We start from the raw sequence: 25,693 nt of genomic DNA on the forward strand, positions 1-25,693 counted from the left end.
TGACTGGGAATACAAATCATATCTCAATAATAACCCTGAATGTTAATGGCCTGAATTCATCAATCAAAAGACATAGACTGGCAGATTGGATTAAAAAGAAAGATCCAACAATATGTTGCCTGCAAGAGACTCACCTCATAGAAAGAGATACCCATAGACTAAAGGTGAAAGGATGGGGAAAAACACACCATGCACATGGGCTCAGCAAAAAAGCTGGAGTATCCATCCTCATTTCAGATAATGTGGACTTCAAGCCAATGTTAGTTAGAAGGGATAAAGAAGGACATTTCATACTGCTTAAGGGAAGCATAAATCAGCAAGATATAACAATCATAAACATCTATGCCCCAAACAGTGGCTCATCCATGTATGTTAAACAAATCCTTCTCAATTTTAGAAACCAAATAGACCATAACACAATAATACTAGGTGATTTTAACACGCCTCTTTCACCACTGGACAGATCTTCCAAACAAAAATTGAACAAAGAAACCATAGATCTCAATAACACAATCAATAATTTAGACTTAACAGACATTTATAGAATATACCATCCAACCAAGAGCGAATACACTTTCTTCTCAGCAGCACATGGATCCTTCTCCAAAATAGACCATATATTATGCCACAAAGCTAATGTCAGCAAATACAAGAAGATAGAGACACTACCTTGTATTCTATCAGATCATAATGGATTGAAGTTACAAATTAATGAAAGAGTAAAAAACAGAAACTACTCCAACACCTGGAGATTAAACAATATGCTATTATATGATGAATGGATAACAGAAGATATTAGGAAGGAAATTAAAAAATTCTTAGAGGTAAACGAGAACAAAGAAACAACATATCAAAATCTCTGGGACACTATGAAAGCGGTACTTAGAGGAAGATTTATTTCATGGAGCGCATTTAATAAAAGAAGTAAAACTCAAAAAATAAATGACCTAACACTACAGCTCAAAGCCCTAGAAAAAGAAGAACAGACCAACACCAAAAGTAGTAGAAGACAGGAAATAGTTAAACTCAGAGCTGAAATCAACGAAATTGAAATGAAAGAAACAATACAAAAAATTGACAAAATAAATAGTTGGTTCTTCGAAAAAATAAACAAAATTGATAAACCTTTAGCCACACTAACAAAGAGAAGACGAGAGAAAACCCAAATCACTAAAATTCGGAATGAACAAGGAAATATCACAACAGACACGACCGAAATACAAAACATAATTAGAAGCTATTTTGAAAATCTATACTCCAACAAAATAGAAAATTTCGAAGACATCAACAGGTTTCTAGAGACATATGAATTGCCTAAACTGAACGAGGAGGACATACACAATTTAAATAGACCAATTTCAAGTAATGAAATAGAAGAAGTCATCAAAAGCCTACCAACAAAGAAAAGTCCAGGAGCAGATGGGTTCTCAGCCGAGTTCTACAAAACTTTTAAAGAAGAACTCATTCCAATACTTCTCAAAGTATTCCAGAAAATAGAAGAGGAGGGAACTTTCCCAAACTCATTCTATGAAGCCAATATTACCCTGATTCCTAAACCAGACAGAGACACATCGAGGAAAGAAAATTTCAGACCAATATCCTTAATGAACATCGACACAAAAATTCTAAACAAAATTTTAGCAAATCGCATACAAAAACATATTAAAAAGATAGTGCACCATGATCAAGTGGGTTTCATCCCAGGGATGCAAGGTTGGTTCAACATCAGAAAATCAATAAATGTCATTCACCATATCAATAGACTTAAAGTCAAGAATCACATGATTATTTCGATAGATGCAGAAAAAGCATTTGATAAAATACAGCACCCCTTCATGCTCAAAACACTAGAAAAAATAGGGATAGTGGGAACATTCCTTAACATTGTAAAGGCCATCTACGCTAAACCCATTGCTAATATCATTCTAAATGGTGAAAAACTGAAAGCATTCCCTCTAAAAACTGGAACAAGGCAGGGATGCCCTCTTTCACCACTTCTATTCAATATCGTCCTTGAAACTCTAGCCAGAGCAATTAGACAGACCAAAGAAATTAAAGGGATACGAATAGGAAAAGAAGAACTCAAACTATCCCTATTTGCTGATGATATGATGGTATACTTAGAGGAACCAGGAAATTCCACCAGAAAACTTTTAGATCTCATAAGTGAATTCAGTAAAGTAGCGGGATATAAGATCAATGCACATAAATCGAAGGCATTTTTATATATAAGCGATGAATCTTCAGAAAGAGAAATTAGGAAAACTACCCCATTCAATATAGCTTCGAAAAAAATAAAGTATTTGGGACTCAATCTCACAAAAGAGGTGAAAGACCTCTACAATGAGAACTACAGAACACTAAAGAAAGAAATTCAAGAAAACCTTAGAAGATGGAAAGATCTCCCATGTTCTTGGATAGGAAGAATTAATATTGTCAAAATGGCCATACTACCAAAAGTGCTATACAGATTCAATGCAATTCCAATTAAAATCCCAATGATGTACCTTACAGAAATAGAGCAAGCAATTATGAAATTCATCTGGAAGAATAAAAAACCCAGAATAGCTAAAGCAATCCTTGGCAGAAAGAGTGAAGCAGGGGGTATCACAATACCAGATCTTCAACTCTACTACAAAGCAATAGTAACAAAAACGGCATGGTATTGGTACCAAAATAGAAATGTGGATCAATGGTACAGAATAGAGGACACGGACACAAACCCAAATAAATACAATTTTCTCATACTAGACAAAGGTTCCAACAATATGCAATGGAGAAAAGATAGCCTCTTCAACAAATGGTGCTAGGAGAATTGGAAATCCATATGCAACAGAATGAAACTAAACCCATATCTCTCACCATGCACGAAACTAAACTCAAAATGGATTAAGGATCTCGGAATCAGACCAGAGACCTTGCATCTTATAGAAGAAAAAGTAGGTCCAGAGCTTCAACATGTCGGCTTAGGACCAGACTTCCTCAACAGGACTCCCATAGCACAAGAAATAAAAGCAAGAATTAATAACTGGGATAGATTCAAACTAAAAAGCTTTCTCTCAGCAAAGGAAACTATCAGCAATGCAAAGAAAGAGCCTACAGAGTGGGAGAAAATCTTTGCCAATCATACTTCAGATAGAGCGCTAATCTCCAGAATCTATAAAGAACTCAAAAAACTCTACACCAAGAATGTAAATAATCCAATCGACAAATGGGCTAAGGAAATGAATAGACACTTCACAGAAGAAGATATACAAGCAATCAGCAAACATATGGAAAAATGTTCAACATCTCTAGTAATAAGAGAAATGCAAATCAAAACCACCCTAAGATTCCATCTCACCCCAATCAGAATGGCAATTATCAAGAATACAACCAACAACAGGTGTTGGCGAGGATGTGGGGAGAAAGGTACACTCTTACATTGCTGGTGGGGCTGCAAATTAGTGCAGCCACTCTGGAAAGCAGTGTGGAGATTCCTTAGAAAACTTGGAATGGAAACACCATTTGACCCAGATATCCCACTCCTTGGCCTATACCCAAAGGACTTAAAATCAGCATATTACAGAGATACAGCCACATCAATGTTCATAGCTGCTGAGTTCACAATAGCCAGATTGTGGAACCAACCTAGATGTCCTTCAATTGATGAATGGATAAAGAAAATGTGGTATATATATACAATGGAATATTACTCAGCCATAAAGAACGATAAAATTATGGCATTTGCAGGCAAATGGATGAAACTGGAGAATATCATGCTAAGTGAGATAAGCCAATCTCAAAAACCAAAGGAAGAATGATATCGCTAATAAGTGGATGATGACACATAATGGGGGGTGGGAAGGGTTAGTGTTGGGGTTGGAGTTGGGTTTAGGGAGGGGGGCAGGAATGGAGGAAGGAAGGACTGTATAGATGGAGGGGAAGGGTGGGAGGGGAGGGGGGTAAGGGAAAAAATGGCAGAATGAATCAAACAACATTACTCTATGTAGATTTATGATTACACAAATGGTATGCCTTTACGCCATTTACAGACAGAGAAACAACATGTATCCCATTTGTTTACAATTTTATAATAAAAAATAAATAAATAAAAAAAAAGAAAAGAAAAGAAAAAGTAAATCTTAGCTTGATGTGTTCATAGTGCTGGAGATAGCTCTACATGTATTCATTGACCTAAATCAAGACTTTTTTTTACTCTAAAGACTATTACTTTTCTAATGAATCAAAGCTCTTAATACTTGAAGTGAAGGGTGCTTCAAACTCCTAATCCATTCTTTTTTTTTGTCACTGAAATAAGATTAAAAGGAAACTAATAATGACAATAAATAGAGGTTTTTCCTGAAATCACTTTCTTTTTAGAAGTAAAATATTATTCAGAAGAAAACTTGATATGATTTGGAAGATCTAAAAACACTAACAATTATTTAAGAGGAATTGAGAAATTTCAATTTTATTCATTTGTCTGGTTTTTAGCCTCAAGTCAAAAGAAAGGGAAGGAAGAAATGAAATAACATAACATAATTTATGAAACTATTTCAAGAAAAGATAGAAGACCTGAATAGTTTTATAGGCATGAAATCAAATGAATCTAAAATAAAATATATTCCCACAGAAAAAGAAAAAATATCAGGCCGTTTTTTGTTGATGTTTTTCAATAAGGATGAGTTTTACTGAAGAGTCAAGGAACAAATGATTCTAAACCATACTATAAACTGAAATAGAGTATAGAAAACTCTTATAACCCATGTCCCATTTAAGGATCTGAGCATTAACTTTACAAATTTTGACAAAGAAATCCTGAAAAAAATTATGGGTCTAACTGACATATAAGTATAGGTTTAAAGAGTGCTAAAGAAAATCTTAGCAAATCAAATACAGGAATTGCATAACAAGATATCTTATAACCAGTCATATCCTTGGAATGTAATACTAATTTAACTTTAGAAATTACCATATTAAAAGAGGAAAGTAAAATGATCATCACAGTATGAGCAGGAAAAACCAGATAAAATAAGCATTGTTATTTTAATTCTAGCAAACTAGAAATAAAAAGGATTACCTTACCTGAAATATATCTCAAATAACATACAGAAACCCTCACATTTCATTGAAAAAGGGTGATATCATTTCTATCAAACTTAGGGACAAGTGTTCTTACTTTCGTCAACTGTATTATCATTTAATTACAAATCCAGGCACTGCAGTAAGTCAAGAACATGGAAACACAGAAATACAATTGTCAATATGTAGAGATATGATTTTGTTCATAGAAATAAAAAATAATCACAAGATAAACTACAAGAATTAATAAGAGCTTAGCAGTGTTGTGGGATATGAAATTTAATATCTATTTCTACACATCAGCAACCAATCATCAGAAAATGTAATCTCTAAAAACAGACACCATTTACAAGCTCATTAAAAAATAAAACATTCCTCTGAATCAATCCAGTAAAAGGTGTACAGTTTTAAAACATGATTCCAAAGTTGTGTGACAATTTTCTTATCACAAGTAAAATCTCTGCTGTTCCTCTGGAGTCTGGGCTCTATAACCACTTAACCTAGGAGAAGTGGCAATGTACACTTCCAAGCATAAGTCTCAAAGAAATCGGCACTACCACTTCCTGTCTCTTAGGGTGCTAGCTCTAAGAACTCAGTCCACCTTGCTGTGAAGAAATCCTAATGAACCCATGTAGAGAGACTCCACAAAGAGGCCCTAAAACTGCATAAAGAAGATTCTTGGCTATCTCCCAGGCATTAAAATTCTCCCTTACCCTCCAATCCCACACCATTCCAGCTTCAACCATCATCTCACTGCAACCTTAGAAAAGATTTTAAGCCCAAACTATCCACCTAAATTCTTTCCTTCCCAAAAATCTAACCACAGAAACCATAGCAAGCAATGAGATGATTTTTTTTGTTTTTATTTTTAAGTTAATTAGTGCTAGGATGATTTATTACATTAGCAATAGATAATCAGATAATTTCTATGAAGAAATGCTTTAACTCAGCTAAATAATATTTCTATGCATCATTCATCTGTAAATATTGAATAAACACAGAGACAACACAATTCCATCAAAATTCTAACGATTATTTTTTCTGGTATTTCTTAGGAACAAGATGTAGTCTTTTCATATATCAGGAGTTATTTTGAAGTTGTAATAGTTATTAAGTCAGTATGATGGAAGAACAGAGATTGACAAACTCATCAAGAGAAATAATGAAAAGGTTGTAACCAGAATCTCACAAATATGAAAATGTTTAATGTGATATTTATCACACTACCTACTGACTGAGAAACAATAGTTTTCAACAAATGTTGCTGAGAAATCAGTTATTCATGATGAAAAATGAATAAAAGTTCACCCAAACCTTACCCCATAGACAATCATTAGTTTCAGGTGAAGACTTAAATGTGAGAGAATAAAACACAAATTTTAAAAGAAGACCTCTTTATAACAACCAACTAAGAAGCACTCGATTTATTAATTCTTTATTAATTCAATTTATTAATTCTCAATTTATGGATTCTTAGGAAAAAGACAACTAAATAGAAAAATGGACAAAAGTTATGAGCAAGCATATCATAAAAGAGAAGACTCAAATTATCATTAGAATCATAAGAACTCAGAAAGGGTAAATTTAAATGTAAAAAATACTCAACCATATAGTCTACCTTGAAAACGCAATTTGAAACTACAATCAGAAAATATTTCTCACCCACTATATTGGCCAACTGATCAAAATTTCAATATAAAATTTTTTCTCAAGGATATGAAACAACTGAGACATCTATGTTCTTTCCACCTGTATAAATACAAAATAGTACAATTTTGGAGGATGATTAAATGTTAACAAGTGAAGTTCAGGATGGTACAGCAATTCCACTACTCACTTTAGGCCCTCAAAAACCTCATAAGAATGTTGAAGTATCATGTGTAATAATAATATTAAAAAATCTAGAAACAACTAAAATCCATCAAGAGTAGAATGGCCAAGTATGTTGTGGAAATCAAATAACTGAAATTTGCATCAGTGGAAAAATCAAGGCACTAAATCTACACTAGATTATAGGCACTGTAAGATCATTTACATAACATTTTAAATCATGAAAGTAATTTTATGCTTTATTTAGGAATAGATATATAATGACCAAAATAAAATCCATGGGATTGATAAAGCAAAATTTGAAATTGTTGTTTCCTTGGGGTGGAGCATTGAAAGATACAGCAAGATGCATCTGAATGCTACAACTTCATACTGGTGTCCCACTTGGTGTCCATCAAGTTGATCAATATATTATTAACTTTTCTTTATTTGTCTGATACAGATAAATATTTTTAGACATTTAGATGAGATGTTGGCTACCTGAAAAATTTAAGGTCCCTTATACATGTGGGGTCCTTGTGCCAAGTTAGGATGTAGGATATACATTTCAAAGTATGAGTGTTGACTTTATCAGAAAGTTGGGTCACAGTTTCAAGGAATATGTTCTGCGTTTTAGAGAGTTCAGAGGTTGACATCCTACTGTTAACTAAAAGCAGACCTGTTTGCCAGTTTTCACTTCAAAAGTTGTCTTTCTAGGTGGCAACGATGAAAATTGTCCAAATCTTGCTTGAATAAAGAATTAATTTCAATTAATCTCTTATAGATAGGCAAGATTAAGGCAAGACAGGAAGGTTAAAAGATCAAGATTTTAGCATTGATTCTCAACTCTGCAACTATGATAGTCATTGAAAATATAACTGAAAGCAACCTCAGGGTCAAAATGCTGGTTCGATTTGCTCTTTTGAGATTCAAGATTCATATTGGCTGACTCACTTTAAACTTATTTGTGCCTGATTTGTCTGCCTAAAAAGAGACACAGGGATCAACAGTCATGGAGGATTGCCTTCATGAGCTTTCAAGACTTTTTTTTTTTCTTTTATCTTCAGTAAATTTTCTGAAAATGTTAAGTAGGGACATAATTTTACTATTTCTGTGATTGAGCAGAACCTAAAATGGGAAAAGACCAAGACCAACCTAAGGGAGCAGAGTCACCAACCAGGAAGAAGCTTTAGTTGCTTTCCTTGATGCCTTGGGTATCTTGAGAAGTTGGCATTTGACTACTTAAAGAACACTGAGAGTGGAAATGTTTGTGCCAAGGCCTACAGAAAGGACTAACTTGTATGACAAAAATTGTGACTCTTTGTCTTGCATTTTAATTGGCAGAATCTCAGGTTAAAAAAAGAGACAACCTGTAATACCAATGGCTCAGGAGGCTGAGAAAGGAAGATCATGCGTTCAAAGCCAGCCTCAGCAGGAGCGAGGCACTAAGCAACTCAGTGAGACACTGTCTCTAAAATAGGGCGGGAGATATGGCTCAGTGGCCAAGTGCCCCTGAGTTCAATCCCCAGTACTCCACCCTGCAAAAAAGAAAAAAGAGACGAATCATATTCATCAGAAAAAGATTAAGGCGGGTTGGTTATGAAATTCCTGCCCTATTAAAGTGGACTAGACATTTCCTTAGGCAAATAATCTGCCTACACATTTGTATGGATTACATTCACAATTTTTTTTCTAACAAATTACTGTAATAATGTTGTCTTTTTTATGTCTGTTCAGCATTACCCTGTTCTTGAATCATAACATCAGTTACAGAATTTTGTTGACATGTTAGTCCATTTATTTTGCCTGCTTTTTGATTATAATATCTCCATGTGACATTGTTGGGCATTGGCTTGTGTAGTAGTTTTCCATATGATTTTTAATTATTTTATCCAGATCTCTAAATGTTTTGACAAGTTAAGCTGCTCTGATTCACTTGCAACAACCTCAGCTCCGAAAAAGAATGCCTTCAATTAAAATAACAAGTGAACAGTTCAAGAAAAATATTGCAAAACAAATAAGAAAGAAATGCATAATGTCATTGCCATTATCTATATTTCACTGTTGAATACTGCAGCTTTTCTTCGCAGAGATAAAACTTTTGGCATTTACTCTTGCTGTTAAAGACACAAGGAGCTTTGTCAAGTACTGTATTCTAGTGACTTTAAAAAACGGAATGAAGTTTCAGCAAAGAAAAAAAAAATTACCTTCCATGTTGTTAAGCTCCTATTAACGTAAGATTTTGGGATTAGGAGTGGACCATGTTTTAATAAACTGCATGACTGGATGCTAGCTGGCCCATTCCACAGTCTGTAGAATCAAAAGCATTCCTCTCATACTAGTATGTTCCCATAAAATGAAACACAGTTTGAAGCAGTATGATCAACTGCAGCAGAATGAAAGCTTGTCATTTACACCAACATAAAATAAGCACACCAAAAGAAGCCAGTTATTAGCTATTGAAATATGGTTCTATGGGGAGGCATGATTACTGAGCAGTAAGATCACCATATTTCTATTGAGATTTTTTTGTTTAAGACCATGTGAATCCCCATGTCAATTGTTACACATATCATCTTTCTTAGGTGTTTTTTTTTTTTCCCTTTGAACAAAAGACTTGTATAAGAAAGTTTTAATTTAAAATGATGATAAATATGTAAGTTTTGTTATAAAATCTAAAAATTCCTCCTTCAATTACTCATGCACACACATAACTTCAGAAAAAAGAGTGACAAATTAATTTAAATGGGAAAATGAAGTTTTACAGGAAAAAAAAAGTTGACATTAGGTTTTATGTATTGTTGTACCAATAGTTACCTAATGATTGCCACCAAGGATGTCATCCTTAAAATCAGGGTTGCGTTCTCACAGAGTCAAATCAATTATGGGTAGCAATGATTATTTGTACACCTCTTTATTTGCTCTACAAATGTGGAGGCATTTGCAGAATGAGTTGCTTAATAGCCATGTCCCCTCTCTTGGATGGCCTTCACTTGCATAGTTCTGGCAGTATGGGATGTTAAAAGTAAAATGTTACTTTAATCAGAGAGGGAGTTATCATGTGATATGAGATGTTTCCAAGATTTAATGAGGATTGGTTTTCATATTGTACTTACAACAAAGTTATGATTTTTCAATGAAGGACTCAGAAGAAACTAGAAAATCACAGTTGGGGGAAAAAGGAAGATAAGCAAAGAAGAGAAAGATGATAAACAAGACGGCTTTACCAGAAAACGTAGAATGAAGTATTTCAGAGGGGAAATAGAGTTAGTCAACAATGTTAAAAAAATAAAGCATATCTGATGAAGATGAGACCAAGGATAAGTACCAAGTTGAAGCATTTAAAATCCTAACCCTGGTGGGGAGGAAATCATGGTTCCAAAATTTTTGAAAAGAAAACTTTTGTTTAGATGATAATATTTTTTAAAATATCTCTCTATCAAACCAAACTCTACAGTTCAATTTCTTAGAATACTCATTCTATTTTATGGAATGAGATGTTACCCTATTCTAGAATTGCAAATAAAAGCCAATTAATATCTTTAAACTTAAAAAGGGAGGGGCACCAGAAACCATCAGTGGGATCAGTCTGGTTTCCTCCTGGGCGACTGTGGTTACTGTAAACTACATAAATCCTTCTGTCTTAACCAGAGGGTCTCTCCATGGGGGTTGCATCTCCAACAGGTTCTTTCTGCCATTCCTTTTTCGTTCCTCTTCCCTGACTGCACATGTCTAGCATTTCCTCCGCCTGGTTAGGAGTTCCTGAGGGAGGCTAGATGGGGAATCCCCAGGCCAGAGGACCTAGCAAGTCTGGCAAGAATTTACCATGGGCTAAGGAAAACAGGGATTCTCCTTTCTCTTAAGGCCTTTGGGAACCCTAAGAGTATTTACCTGTATTAGTGGTCATAAGATTTCAATGAACTGAGAAGAAATCAGATGGTGCATAAACAGAATCAAGAACTATGAGTTCTGAAGGAAAACACATTGCTTAAGAAAGAGGGCTACAGGGGCTGGGGTTGTGGCTCAGTTGTAGAGTGATTTGCCTAGCATCTGTGAGGCACTGGGTTTGATTCTCGGCACCACATAAAAGGAAGTGAATAAAATAAAGGTCTATCAACATCTAAGAAAAAGTTTTTTGAATTTTTTTTTAAAAAGAGGGCTACAGATGGAAGGTTTGATCAGTTAGAGGACATGCTGACTAGAGATGCTTACTAGACGATTTTGTGTGTGGTTTGTGTATTATCAGTGGATAGACCCTTTTTAATGTATTGGTTAATTAATATTTCCGATAAAAATAACTCTAAATGTGTATGCTCCAGAAGTAATCCACCATTGTTTTAAAATGTTTTCCTTCTATGAGGGTCATTGACATATTCATGGTCACTTGAGCAAACGAACCTTTAAAAATCTTCACCCCTTTACAGACATTAAAGGTCCTTGTGCACAGAGTAAAAATTGTACTATTCCAGTTAGATTTACCAAATTTGATTCTCTTGCCAATGCATGATCCCTTCCCTTGTTCAATAGAAGACAAGTATATTAACTAATGGACTTCAGAAATGGTCATTTGGTGTCACTCTGTTCTAATTCTCAAAATTATTAGCGTAAGGAAAACATAGATATGGCATTATTATTTTGAGTGGGATTTTTTTTTTCCTATGTGGCCTTCACCTTGGTGCGATAATGGCTTTGTTAAACGAAAGAGCTGGCATACTTGTAGGGGGTGGTAAAAATTCAAAAGAGAAATACTTAAAGTGGAAATATTAAATTCATCCTTTGACAGGTTTTCCTATAGCAAGGATGAGAGGCAGACTTTAGAGGCACTGCCAGGACTCTCCAATGAGGCTTCGAATGGTTTTGTTTTGTCTGCATTGAGCTAATTACCTGGCTATCTGCCAAAAAGCCCCTTTACCTTGTGCTATGTAGAGTCTAATGTTAGATAATATCTAATTTTTAATGCTAAGAAGTGGCATTTGATGTTGTTAGTAGTATCTGGTAGAAAGCAAGGAACAGAAGGTCAGAAACAGTTTCCTGGGAAGTGCTCTTAAACTGTTTCCTATGCAGCAGGGAAGGTGAACAAAGAGAAACCCTGTAGCCACCATTTCCTTATCCTTTGTAAGAATAAAGAAAAAGGAAAAGATTTAACATAACCTGCTCAGCAGGAAACTCAACTTTACAGTTTCAGAACAGCATAATTTGGGCATTTTATATGAGTCTATCATATCCAAGCATTTCAAAAATAAAACAGGAACAGCTTTTAATGCAATCTGTGTTTACTAATATGAGCTAATAAAATCTCATAATATTATTTTGTATTGCACTAATGGGTATTGCATTATAGGATATTAGTTAAATTGCCCATTATTTCAGTATTTGATGTGTTACTCCTAGAGGAAGCATGCATAGCATAGTATGAGAGATGCAGTGGGTATAAACAGGGTGCAGAAGAAAGATGGCATTTGTACAGTCAGTTGTTGTTTGGGGAAGAAAGAGATGGGAAGGAGTAACGTGAACAGGGCATTCAGCAAAAAGGGACCTAAACCCGATGAGGAGGTGAAGGATTACATTTTGGTTGGCCATGGTACCTTGCAGTTTCCTCTAGTAGATATATTCAGAGACAATGGTGATTTGATTGATTAGAACTCTGCACTCCTACACTTGACCTTGTCAAGTTTGTGATCTTTCCTTCTCCTTGAACCTGAGCACATGAACTTAGGTATGGAGGAGGTGCCAAGCCCCATATTTTAGTCAGTTTTTTGGTTGCTGTGACTAAGTGACCTGACCAACTCAACTGTAGAGGAGCATGGTTTCAGAGGTCTTAGTTCATAGAAGGCCAGCTCCATTTCTCAGGGTGAGGTTGAACATCATGGCAGGAGAGGGTGGTGGAGGGAAGCAGTTCACATAGTGATCAGAAAGCAGAGAGAGAGAGAGAGTTCATCCTCCAGATACAAAAAATAGACCCCATAGCCATGCCCCAATTCCCACTTCCTCTGGACACACCCTACTTCTTCAATTAATCCCATCAGGGATTAATTCAGTGATTGGGTTAAGACTCTTAGAACCCAATCGTTTCGCCTCTGAACATTCCTCATTGTATCACATGTAAGCTCTTGGGGGAACCCACCTAATATCCAGACAATTACACCCCAGATATGATGAATAGAAATGTTGGGGTGAGACTATTCCAACCCAGAGCTCCTATGTGGCACTGCCTCCTTATCATACTGTTTAAAAAATACCATAATGTATAAACTCTGTGTGAATCCTGTCATTAGTCATTCAAGGATACCACGAATGGATAGAAACAGGGATCAAACATTTAAGAAAAGCTCCATATGCTCCTATTCACCAAGAATAAGTATTAAGACCAGACAAAAAGGATAAACAGAGTCTAAAGGCCTTCATCAACTTCATGCATCAGTGTGATAAGAGATGATGAACTCATGACAGCAGGCACGAATGAAGAACACTCTTTAAGGGCATGGATCTTGAAATTAGAGATGGCCTCCTTTCATCCACGTATATCCCTTTCTAGATGTGTGACCATGAGAAGTCTGCTAAAATTTCTGTCACTTGATTTCTCTATCCAAATTATATGGATAATAAAAATTCCCCTAGGTGTATTTTAATAGGATGAAATAAAATTATAATAGTAATATTTTTATTAAGTAATACAAAAAACTCATAAAATAGACATCATTATTTTGAGGCTTAACAGTAATAGCAGGTGTGACCTTACATTCTGGTTTTCCTATCATAGTCTATTTGCAGTTGTTATCCCAAAATAATCTGTGATGATCTCTTTTACTGTGAAAGTTATCCTGGTTTGAACAACAAATTGTTTAGCTCTTTAATGATAGTTACGATTTATTGACTATGTATAACATGCTCCTACTACTTTCTTAAAATACTGTTAACTGATTTAATCATAATAACCCTGCAAGGCAGGTATTGTTACTATATGCCCATTTTAAGATAAGAAAAATAAGGCACATAGAAGTGAAGGCACGTAGAAGTGAAATTCCACTTTAGGATTATAATGAAAATTTTTCCATAAATAGTCCAGAATTTTGTTATTTAAACATTTCTTTATGTGGGTGTCGCTGGATGTAGTTGTTCAAAACAGCAAAATACAGAAAAGAGAAGAGACTAAAGGAGAGAGAGAACAAAGAATTTCTGAGTCAACTTTCTGCTCTGGGTGCTAAACCCATGCAATAGTTTCAATAGTTATAATCTCGAAAGACCTGAGTCCACTTGAGGTGAAGTTCATTTTGAGCTCCCAAAATACCCTAATTTCTTCATTCAGTAGTAAGTTTTCCACATCACAAATGTCAACTCCTCTCCTTTTATTATATGACAAGGGCATTTTATAAAGTGTCAACTGATTTGGGTTCATGTGACTACTTGCTCATGATCAGATTTAGGTTATGTATCTTTGAATAAGTTCCATATAAGCTTCTGCTGTTGCATCTTCTCAAGACATCACCACAATGGTCATGAGACATCCCTTTGTGCAACTAATGCTGATCTTTAATTTGGTCACTTGGCTTAAGCTGTTATCCGTCAAATTTATCCACCATAAATGCACATTTATTTCCATTCATAATTAGTAAATAATGGTTGGCAAATACAAAAATATCCTGTTCCCCCTACAAATTCTCCCAGTGTTTTCACATGCAATAATGATTCCTCCTGAATAAATGATTCTGTTTTTGAAGGTTATTCACAGTGATTTTCTAACTCTATTTCTACAATACATGTTGTTGGCATTCTATCATAAAGGGAATCTTTCCCACTCATCTTTGTCTCTTATTTCTGCATTTATCAGATTTTTTTGGAAATCCGGTGTGTTGTAATCCATGACTGGTTTTATTCATTGTGCTGCTCGAACAGACCCAGGTTTGGCCAGTGAGAATTCCATCAAGCTGGGCTTTTGTGTCCTTTTAACATATTCCCCATTAGTTTCTGCGATCTTCTTGCTTTCTGGCACAATAAGGTATTCATCAACTCATTCTTTCACTAAACCCTGTAATGAACCATTTTTAGAGATGCCCTTAATTATTTTAGTGGGGAAGGGTAGTTAGAAATCAAGATTGAGATGCTACATGAACTTCTTGTGCTGAGATGTGACTGTTCCCAGATCCTCTCAAAGGATAAAGTTAATTTATAAATGAGTAGCCTGCACGTGTTCACATATACCATATGTTTCATAAAGCATATGTATATGATATACATCATGACTATATCATGGGTTTATATTACTAACTAGAATTAGAATCCAACAATACAGGATTCCTCCTTACATTCCCTGATCAATAATGTTCTCTTCTTTCACCACAATGAGAACTTTGGATGCCAATAATGTCAGAATATTTACTAATTTATTTATTCCCACAATATACAAAAAAAATTTTTAGTCTCACTACACCAACACCACTAATACCACTAGCCTTGTAAGTAAAGCTGAAGTGTTTTTTGTACTTCTTTGTGCCTTTACACTGTAAGTATATGGACAAATTACAGTGTCCCAAGTTTACTTGAACAAGTTCTTTTTCTTTTATTCTTAGTTATGTTTTTATATGTAGGTAGGCTCATTTTTTTTCCTCCTTGTATTCATTTTTAGGAAGTTTGGATTGTCTTCATTGATTTTGACTTTTTAAATCGATAGAACTTTAATGGAGTTTCAAATGTCCAAAGTTAAAAAAGGATATATGTACAGAAGGGTTGCTCTCTCTTCTATGCCTTCTATCTCATCCCTCTTCCAGTCCTTGTAAGATGATCTGTTTGCTGTTGGTTTATCCTTCCTATTGTTTTTTTTTTTTTGTGTGTGTGTGTGTGTGTGTGCGTGTGTGTGTGGGGTGTATAAAAAGAAGCATGTATAGGTGCACACACACAATCTTATTTCCCTTCGTTATATAATAGCATTCTATACATGTTCTTTTGCATGCTGCTTTTCTGACTTACAAATATATCCTAGAAATCACTCTTTATATATTTCTTGAGATAGTCTTCCTTTTATACCATCAAGTAGATATTTGCTGTTGGGTAGGTGTACCATAGTTAATTCAACCAATCTCTTGTGCATGGGCCTTTGGATTGTTCATAGTATTTTGCAATCATACACAATGCAATGATACTGCAATGGTGCAATGACTTTACACAATTCTTCCATATTAGCAGGGTTTCTTTAGGGTAAATATTTAGAATTTGCAAGAACAAAGGTAAATGCGAAAATGGTTTTATTAGCTATTACCAAATTCCATTCCATTCCTTAGGTATTGTATCACTTATTTTCTCCCCCAGTACTGTGGCAAAGTGCCTGTTTCTCAAAGACTCAATGAATATCTGATCCAACTCTTGAATTTTGGCCAAACTAATAGGGATAAATGATATATTACTACAAGCTTCATTTTTATTTCTCTTATTATGGATAAGGTCATATTCTTTCCATAAGTTTGGAGGTTGTTTTTAATATTATTTTTTTGTACATTTTCTGTTTTTAGTGTTTTAGGAGTTCTTTATATTATTAAGAATACCAGTCTATCATTTGTGAAATACATTGCAAATGTTTCCTGCCAGTTTATTATTTGCCTATTGAACCTGTTTAGGATGATTTTTTGCCATTCAACCAAACTTTATTTTTAGATGTTTAAATCTATCACTATTTGATTAGAGTACAACTGAATTTTGAGTCATAGTTTGAAAGTACTTTCTCTTTCATCAGTTTCTAGAGGAATTCTCCAATTTTTTCAACTTGTATGGTTTTACATTTTGTATTTACGACCTCAAGCATCTAGAATTTGTTTTTGTGTATGGTGTGAGGCATGAATCCAAGTTTATCTTCATGGAAATAAATGTCCAGTTGTCATAACACCTTTTATTAAAATGTCCCTTTTTGTCACAGATGATCTGGCAGTTTTTAATATGGTTCTTGACATATAAAAGAAATCACATTTTATTATCAATAGTTCCTTAATGCCTGCTGCTATTGTCATATTAATATTCCAAAACACAGTTGTTATTATATAACATTTACCCTATCCCAAATAACAACACCCAAACCATCAATATGTGACAGTTTTAAAATTAACTATAAAGTTTAAGCTTCCTGCTGCTCCTTGCAATATGGCAGACAGGTATTCTGAAAAAACATTGAATTTAAAACATGTAGAAATTCTGGATAAGATTCAATAAACAACACTGATAATACATTGCTGAGCTTAAAAGCTAAATTCACCAGGGCCAAAATTAAGAGAATTGAGACTATACTGGGAAAGAAGATGAGCAACATAAATGGAAACGTTTACCAACATGAGGAATCAAAATACCAGAACACTTGGTCCATGCAAGACAGGAGAAATTGAACTTTGGTCTCCCCCAAAGCTTCCCTTGATGCTATATACCTTCAATGAAAGGGTAGAAATCCTAAAAATCTATCTTGTGACAAAATGAGCTCATAGGGAACTATCTGTCTCTCAGGCTAGCCAATCTTGCGTTTTATTGTATTACATATGTGTTCCAGGGACATTAAGAAATATGTAAATAAGTCCAATGTTTATAATTTTAAAATGGTAATGAATTCATTTAAGAGAAAATTACAGCATTAAAATTAATAAACAACAGCATCATTATTGACATAGATGAACCTCTCAACTAAATGTTGAGCAAAAGAGCAAATATAGATACATCTTTAATCTTTAATATACATGCAAAACTAAGGAATGCATTTTAGTACAGGAATATGACATACTATATAATTGTGAAGATGCTTCAATAAATGGTCACAGTTATATGTCCCTGGAATACATGTAATACAAAGCTGGTGTGCAAGAGGCAGAAGAAGTGGTCAGATTCTGCTTATATATGTATATATATATATATATATATATATACATATATATATATAATATTTTGGTGTTGTCTTAGTGAATAGTTATTGTTTTACTTGTTTATCTTTCCTTCCTTGTTCCTTTCTTATGAAAAATGTTTCTTTATACCAAGTGGTGGCTTCTGGAGAGGGAGGTGGGCTGCCCACTGACCAGAAGAGAAAATTCATGATCTGCAGCATTTTATAGTAAATGGTCTAGGTAGAGTCATGTGATTCACGATGGACCACTCAGGGATCCAGCTGAATATTCAAATGGTAGTTGAGAAAAGGTACTCCTTTCCTTCTTGTTTACAGTATTGCAAGAGCTACCACATAAATAAGTTATTAGAGTGAAGCTCACTAAGGAGTCACACAAGCAGAGGAGGCAGAGAATGATATATTCCTGACATTGTTCCTGTCCCATGGTTCTGGTGGTCCTTTAGATCATTTCTACAAAATCCTTCTCAGTACCCTGCCCAGAACTTGAACCTGTCTTTTGCAGGACCTACAATGCTAATACAAATTCTATTCCTTTTTTTTTTCCCTTAACCTAACATTTTTCAGTGTTTCACCCACACTATGAACTTAGAATCAACCTTGACTCTTCCTCATTTCTAATTCCTCACATCCTAATAATCAGCCTATTCTTTAACCTCTACAAACTTTTTCCTGAATTGGACACTTCTCACCATCACCTCTAATGCCTCATTCAAGCCACCTTATTTTGTTGAATGAACAAAAGAATTTTAATCCCTAGATTCTTCCCTAAATTTGTCCATACTATTTACTCCAGTAGGAGTTCTCCATCACCTCAGCCAAAAATGATCCCTCTTCTATGTGGAAGTTCATGATTCCTCTAACTGGAAGTGACCTCTCCTCGATTAAAGCCCCCTTAGATCTCTTATATAATTTGTTCCATTTTCGCCTTGCCTGTAGTTATTTAGGACCACTTATAAAATGACAATAGCTTTGAGAGCTGTTTTAGTTCATATTATTTCATCTGTAGCATGTTGTATAAATGAGGTGCTCAGTAAGTTATTATAAATTATACTAATTTTTAAAAATTTTGATAGGAGTATTGACTTGGGGAAACTTATAAAGTGATTTTAGTAAATTTTTGGACTAGTGACAGGTTAAAAAGATGAGAATTTATGATTCTGGGCATGCTATGTTTATATCACTTTATAGTACCTTATCTACTTTAAAGATTCTGAAAATTAAGCAATAATGAAGGAAAAGAATGTGGAAGAGTGGCAATTCAGGAAAGAACATGGCTCTGCCACTATTCTTGGGCTACATCTTTTTGTTATTGTTGTTCTGTAGAAAAATATCATTGTGACCTCAGTTCAAGATAGCCTTCATGAACAAAAACACATCACTGGCTATCTCCATGTAATTGTTGACCTAGCAACTGCTATTCTTGCTTTAATAAATATTGTCTTGTGTTTGAAACTTATTTGCTTAAATAAAAGCTGCTGCTGTGAGGCTTATAGGTTAATTATGCCTATTCACACACACATGCACACAAAGGTTTGTTTTTAATTTGTTACTAAAATTTTCTGGGTTTAGTAGCAAAATTGTTTTAATGTAAGAAAGTGAATTACTGTGTGCAACTTAAGAATTGATAGAGTTGCCACTGACTCATCGATACTGTTCCATCTTGAATCACTTAAATCTCTTCTTTTACTGCTGCATTGTGTCAAATTCACCAACATGAAATAATAGAGATTAAAACACCCTTGATTATTAGAGTAAAATGGTCCTTTTAGCATTGACATTAACACCAAATATTAGAAGATTCTAAACTGAAAGGAACTCTAGTCCATGATCATGCATTCTAAAAATTTAGTTTTACAGATGGTGAACCTAAATAATAAAATATGTTATCCTATAACCCTGTATTACAAAACCCCCATTGCATGCAATGTTAGTAGTGGTCTCAGCTGTAAGAAGAGAAAAACAGCACCATTAGATAATAAAGCCATATGATCCACCATGTAATGCAAATACCAAATGGTGTATTCCTAAACAGAAAAAAAAAAAATGGAAATTTTGCTCTATGAGTGTGAAATGTTATATGCCCTTGGATTATCTTCTTTGGGCCCATTTTTATCCTGAGATAATGAAAGCTTTGCATGAGTAACCTAGGATAGACTATGGTCTTTTCAAACTAACTTTTTCTTACTGCCAAATAAATCTCTTTTAAATATGTTCTCTGTGAGGCAATCATGACATCCATTGGCCAACTGGATCTGGGGTTATGCCTGGATACTTTCCACATTGCACGTGGTTGTCAATTTGAATTGTGTATCAACTACCCATCATATTTGGCACATCTGTACTTAACATTGGCATTAATTTTACCCTATTGTTCTAATTGCAGTACTTTGATGTAATGACACCATTCAATTCACAGATGGTACTGGTGGGGGGTTTTCCCAAAAAAATATAATGTAATTTTAATTTGGAATGTGAGAATGCCAAAAATAAGTGCTTCACTGATTAAGTTATCTGAGCCTGCTAAACAGTTGAACATTTGAACTAAATAGGAAAAACTGGGAAAGAGAACAGCAGGTTTCAATACTAACCTACTGCAAGTGTTTTGTTTTTGATTATAGACGATGGGGCTCATAAGATTTATCTGCTCATAAACAAACTTTGACATACTTAAATAATACAAAATCTATATTTTCAACTAAGACCAAAGAATTCTTTAAAAACTCAAGTCTTTGGTGGTTTGGAGGGGCATCTGCAATTTGAAAGGCAACCATTTAATTTAAATTAATGAATTTTAAGTTTATTTAAGACATCACAGATGTGATATCCTATATACCTGTATCTATAAATTTTTAAAATATTTTCCTGGAGTATCATTGTCAAATTTTTCTATGACATCATGAAATAATGCCTATCACAATTTGCATTTTATAGACTGAAATCAGGTGACAATTGAGCAATTTTCCAAAGGTCTCAGGACCTGTCAATAATGGAGGAGTGACTAGAATACAAATCTTTATTTCTCAATTTTATGAGACACTGCTGATTCTATTGAATAAAAAAATACCTCCATGTTATTTTTACAGGAAACCGTGTACCTTTCCAGTAAGAAGAGAGGTGCCAAGGTGTGTGTGTGTAGTACTATTATAATTAGCTTTGGAACAGAGTTAGGGAACATTAAACCATAAGAACAACTCATTTTAGTAATTTTCCTAGAATAAAAACAGAAGCTGCAGGACGTCGTCAGAGGAATGAGAGGCATCTGACTGAAAAGTGAGAGAAAATCCAAAATTCTATGCCATAAACATCAATTTACTTAAAATTCAGGAAATCAGGATGCCAATGAGCCAAGACCATTCTAACATAGTTGGGTGTGTTTAATGAAGTGAAGGGATGGTGCATTCATTGACTTTATTTATTTATTTATTTTATTCCAGGAGTAGACTTGCCTGGGAACAAAGAATCCCCAAGGTAAAACATGACAACACCTGGAGAAGACGGCAAGGTGTCAGATCCCTGCTCTTCCTGTTAGGACTACAACAGGGCTGTGAGCTAAAACCAGAGAAGCAATTTTTACCAAGGATATTTATGAATCTTGAGGGCTCATACAGTACTTCTGTGGTGTGTAGGAGACCTGTTTCTCCCACTTCTGGATGGATAACCGGCTGGCTTCAGTTGAATGACGATGTAACAAGTGTTGGGTTAGTTGGTGCCATCAATGTTGGTTGTATCAGAACCTCATTCTCTTGCCCCATAGAGAAGCAGCAGTGACTAGGTAACATTGTCAAGCTGCTGTGTAAATAGCAGGTAAGAAGAGGAAGCCCAGATTCTGTGAACCTTATAAGACTTCCTGAGTATATTTAAGACACCCTGAAGTTTTGTTACATATAACTCAATGAGCATTTCAAAGATGAATGAAGAGTTTGTTCATTATTTTGTACTAAAAACAGAATTTAAGTTTGATTTTACTATAAAACTCAAAGGCTGGGGATGTCCTAAGAAACTTGTTTTAAATATGCAACATTCTTATAGCAGCAATATCCCTAATCCCCTGCATCCTATCCAGGGTCACAGGAAGTCCAGTTCATTAAAATTGCTGACTTTTTCACTCACCATAAAGGATGTGTGAACACTGTATAGGAGGCTGACTAGGAAGCTGTGGAGTCACTGAGAAGTGCTGTTCCAATAAAAAAACACTCTTAGAACTACCATCTTCCTTCTGTTCTGCCTATTTTCCTCTAAGTCCCTACCACTTTTTGCAAACGGAGTGGTTATTTTTAAAAATGGCACCTACTGGCAGATTACTGTAGTAAGTTCTGTTTTAATTTCTCAAGGTTTCCTATGGAAATTCAACATCACCCCAAATTTGTATTACCCTTATATGCAGTGATCAGTATTAAAATGTCTTTCTAGATCATGTCCTGAGTGGTGAGTTATAACCTCTGCAATCAGAAGCTTCACATGAGAAAGCCCCAGTTCTACTTAAATAATGGCTTTTCAAATCTTTGAACATTCTCATATGCAATGGGCCCTGTGTTAAACTCACTGTGGAAAGTGTATGTGCTAAGAATTTTAGGACTCAGCAGACCATGGGAGAAATAGGTTCCTGATAACATAAAATGTTCACTACCCTTTTTGTTATCTAAAAGCTTCTTAATTTTAGACAGGAATCCTTTCTGAATAAACAGAATTAAGGAGACACTTTGCACTTTATTTTTCAGCATTTCTTTTTATCATTATTGATAATTTATTTCCCTTCCAAATACATCCTCCCACATATCCATTCCACTTTTTCATATCACCATTATCATAATGTTTAAAAAAAGGTTTCTCTTCAGGTAAACATTTTATTTTACATATATGTGTACGTGTGTGTATATACAAACTTCCTCATCTACTGCCAAAAGTTATAGTATTTTAGTTAAAATTTTGGAAGCTCGTGCAGCTGTTAATTAAAGTGGCCATTACAAGATGATTTAGCGTATAATTTTAGAATAGCATATTGCAAGTTTGAAAAGACCTACACCTGTGTTTACCTGTGTACTATAACTGATTCTAGGGAAATCCAGATGAGACCCAGGTGCCCAACCCACTGTGTTGCAATATTTACATTTTGCACGAAATATGTTTATGCCTCACATTTCTAGTTACACAGTCCTAATTATGGCGAACAGCATTTCTATACCTTTCTCTGGAAAGTGGAATTCCTTTTCTATCATTAAGTAAGAGTACAAAATTGACTTATTGTTGTGTCAATTTTTCAAGCCTGTTGAATAAAAATTTCAGTGAACTTCTCTTCAATGTTCTCACCTGAAGTCTACTTTTGAGATAACTGAAGTAGTAAAGTATCTTTAATGTGGAACTTGCTTATAAGAAAAAGATTAACTATTAAGGCATCAGAATGCAGAAGTTTGATCAGATGAGCTCAGAAGCATTATTATACAGCAGACAAAGCATTTAAATTGACAATATGAAATATTTGCACTAAAAAACTAATGTATGGTTTCTAAATATGCAACACTGAAATTGTCTTTCCTTCTTCAATGATATTTATTTTGATCAGAAGTGGAAATTCCAAAATTTATCTGCTAACTGAAAAGTTAGAGATTTCAAATGATCACATTTTATAAATTCAGGCAAGTTTTAGTTAGTTTTCTGAAACTAAGTCTAAATTCATATTACTCAGAATATTGATATTTTTTTTAATGATCTAACAACTTTCCAAGTAGCCTGAAATGTGATTGCCAAACTAATACAGGTTTGATCTCATTGTGTTGGTCACCACCCTGGCTCCTTAGTTGTCACACTGAAAAATATTTTTAAGCTGTTCTTTATCTGGCCATTTTGACCTTACCTGCAGATCCTTTGATTCAAATTATGAGTGGCAAGATGTAAAAGTAGTTTCATAGACCTGTGCAGTTGTTGATTCACCTCAGCATTTTCTGGTAAATTTGAATTAAAAAAAACTTCATTCACAGTTTTAGAGTTTCATGATGTTGATTTCTAAAATTGTCTACATAGTAAGGACTTTTTCACACATAAGAGTACCTTTAAAACCACTTGATTCAGCATACAAGATTTTGAGTGGTCTGAATCATCCACTAGGCTGATAATAAGACCATATTATTGCTTTGTTGTTGTCTTTAAGTCCTATTCTTGTCCTGAGACTTAAGAGAAATACTTTGACAATATTTTATTCCTTTGCATGTGCATGTGTATGTTAATAACCTTGTCTGTAGCCTTGTCTACAGCCAATAGATTTCTTTATAGGAAAAATTATTTAACTATTAATTATAATACAGATGAATTAATTTCCTTAAAAATTTCTTTATGTATTATAACAATGTCATTTCTCTAATAATGGTTAAGGCAGCATGAATCCAAAATACACTTTATTTTACTCCTTTTAAAAATGAAACAAGACTTATAAACAGTGTATTGGATCATGTCTTTATTAAAGTTACTTTAATTCCTCTAAAAAATGGTGTAATACAGAAATACCCAGACACCATGGTGGGATCACTGTTATGTTGTAAAGTCAACCCACTATCCTATGCCTTCATATTTCAATTTCCATCAATCAAATATTCTGAGAAATTTAAGTGTGATTCCCTCATGTTTGTAACATAATGTATACTATACATCAGCTAGAATAAAATAAATGTAGTTTAAATGAGTATCAATAGACTTTGATTTGTATCCTGAAGAAATTGGGAGGGAAACCACAATTTTTTCAGCAGACATTATAGTCTAGGTACTAAGGTAATCATTTTACATCTTTTTACTTATTTACTTCCCATAAAAATTATATATATATATATATGTTATATATATATATCATATAATTGCATTTTATAAAAATAAAACACTTTAGAGAAACTTTCATGCTTTTTCAAGTATAAGAAATTGCTTGAAGATGAATCTAGGCATCCATCGTTCAATCCTGAGAGGTCACAATCAGCTTTTGGTTAAAAGTCATGGCAAAGATACATAATAAATTTCTCACACACCTGATTTTAAACTTTTCACATAAACATTATTCAGCTCTATATGTCAAGTAACATCAAGCTAAATTAAAAATAAGTTGATCTTCTTAATATAATCACTAACACGTTAATTAACCTAAAATTCTCTCAAAAATAGAGGTCATTTTTGCTTTATAAATGACAGTTAGATGAAGCACCTTTGCTTTCACTGACTTTTATTGCCTATAGTTATTGCAGGTTCGGGTGCCCTGTGGTACTACCTTACACAATGAGAATATGCAAAGTACTTTTTGAGGTAACTATCACTTCAGCTTGCAATTGAGACATCTGTCTCAATAATGTAAGTTTTTCTTACCTATTATTACATGGATTATCCATTTTTTGGTTTGGGTCTTGAGTGTCCCCCAAATATCTGTGTGTTCCAGGTTTGGTTCCCAACTTGGCACTCTTCTGGAGGTGGTGGAAACTTTAACAGGTGGGGGCATAAGGAGAGGTATTTAGGTTATTGGTGCTGGGCCCTGGAAGGGATAGTGGGACCCCAGCCCTTGCTTTTTCTTCTCTTTTTCTTTCTGGCCAAGGAGTGGGCTGTTTAGTTCCACCATGTGCTCCTGCCACAATGTACTGCTTCACCACAGGCCTAAAAGAAATATGTCCAACTACTTATACACTAAAACCTCCAAAACCATGAGCCAAAACAAACCATTTTAAAAATACATTGATTGTCTCAGGTTTTTTTTTAGTAACAAAAAGCTAACATACCCATACTAAACTGTTCTTCTATATTTAACAGTTTTGATCTATTATTAAAGACTATGAGTGGGAAATAGACCACAGGAATCAACTGAAAACAAGAGGGAAGAAACAGACCATCTCTAATGTTCTCTACAAATCCTAATGCAGAGGGGTCCTGTAATGCCACCTAACAAAAATTCCCTAGATACCATCACAATTAGGAATATAGTAGCTAAAA

Source organism: Sciurus carolinensis, chromosome 4, assembly GCF_902686445.1.
Source record: "Sciurus carolinensis chromosome 4, mSciCar1.2, whole genome shotgun sequence".
NCBI lineage: Eukaryota > Metazoa > Chordata > Mammalia > Rodentia > Sciuridae > Sciurus > Sciurus carolinensis.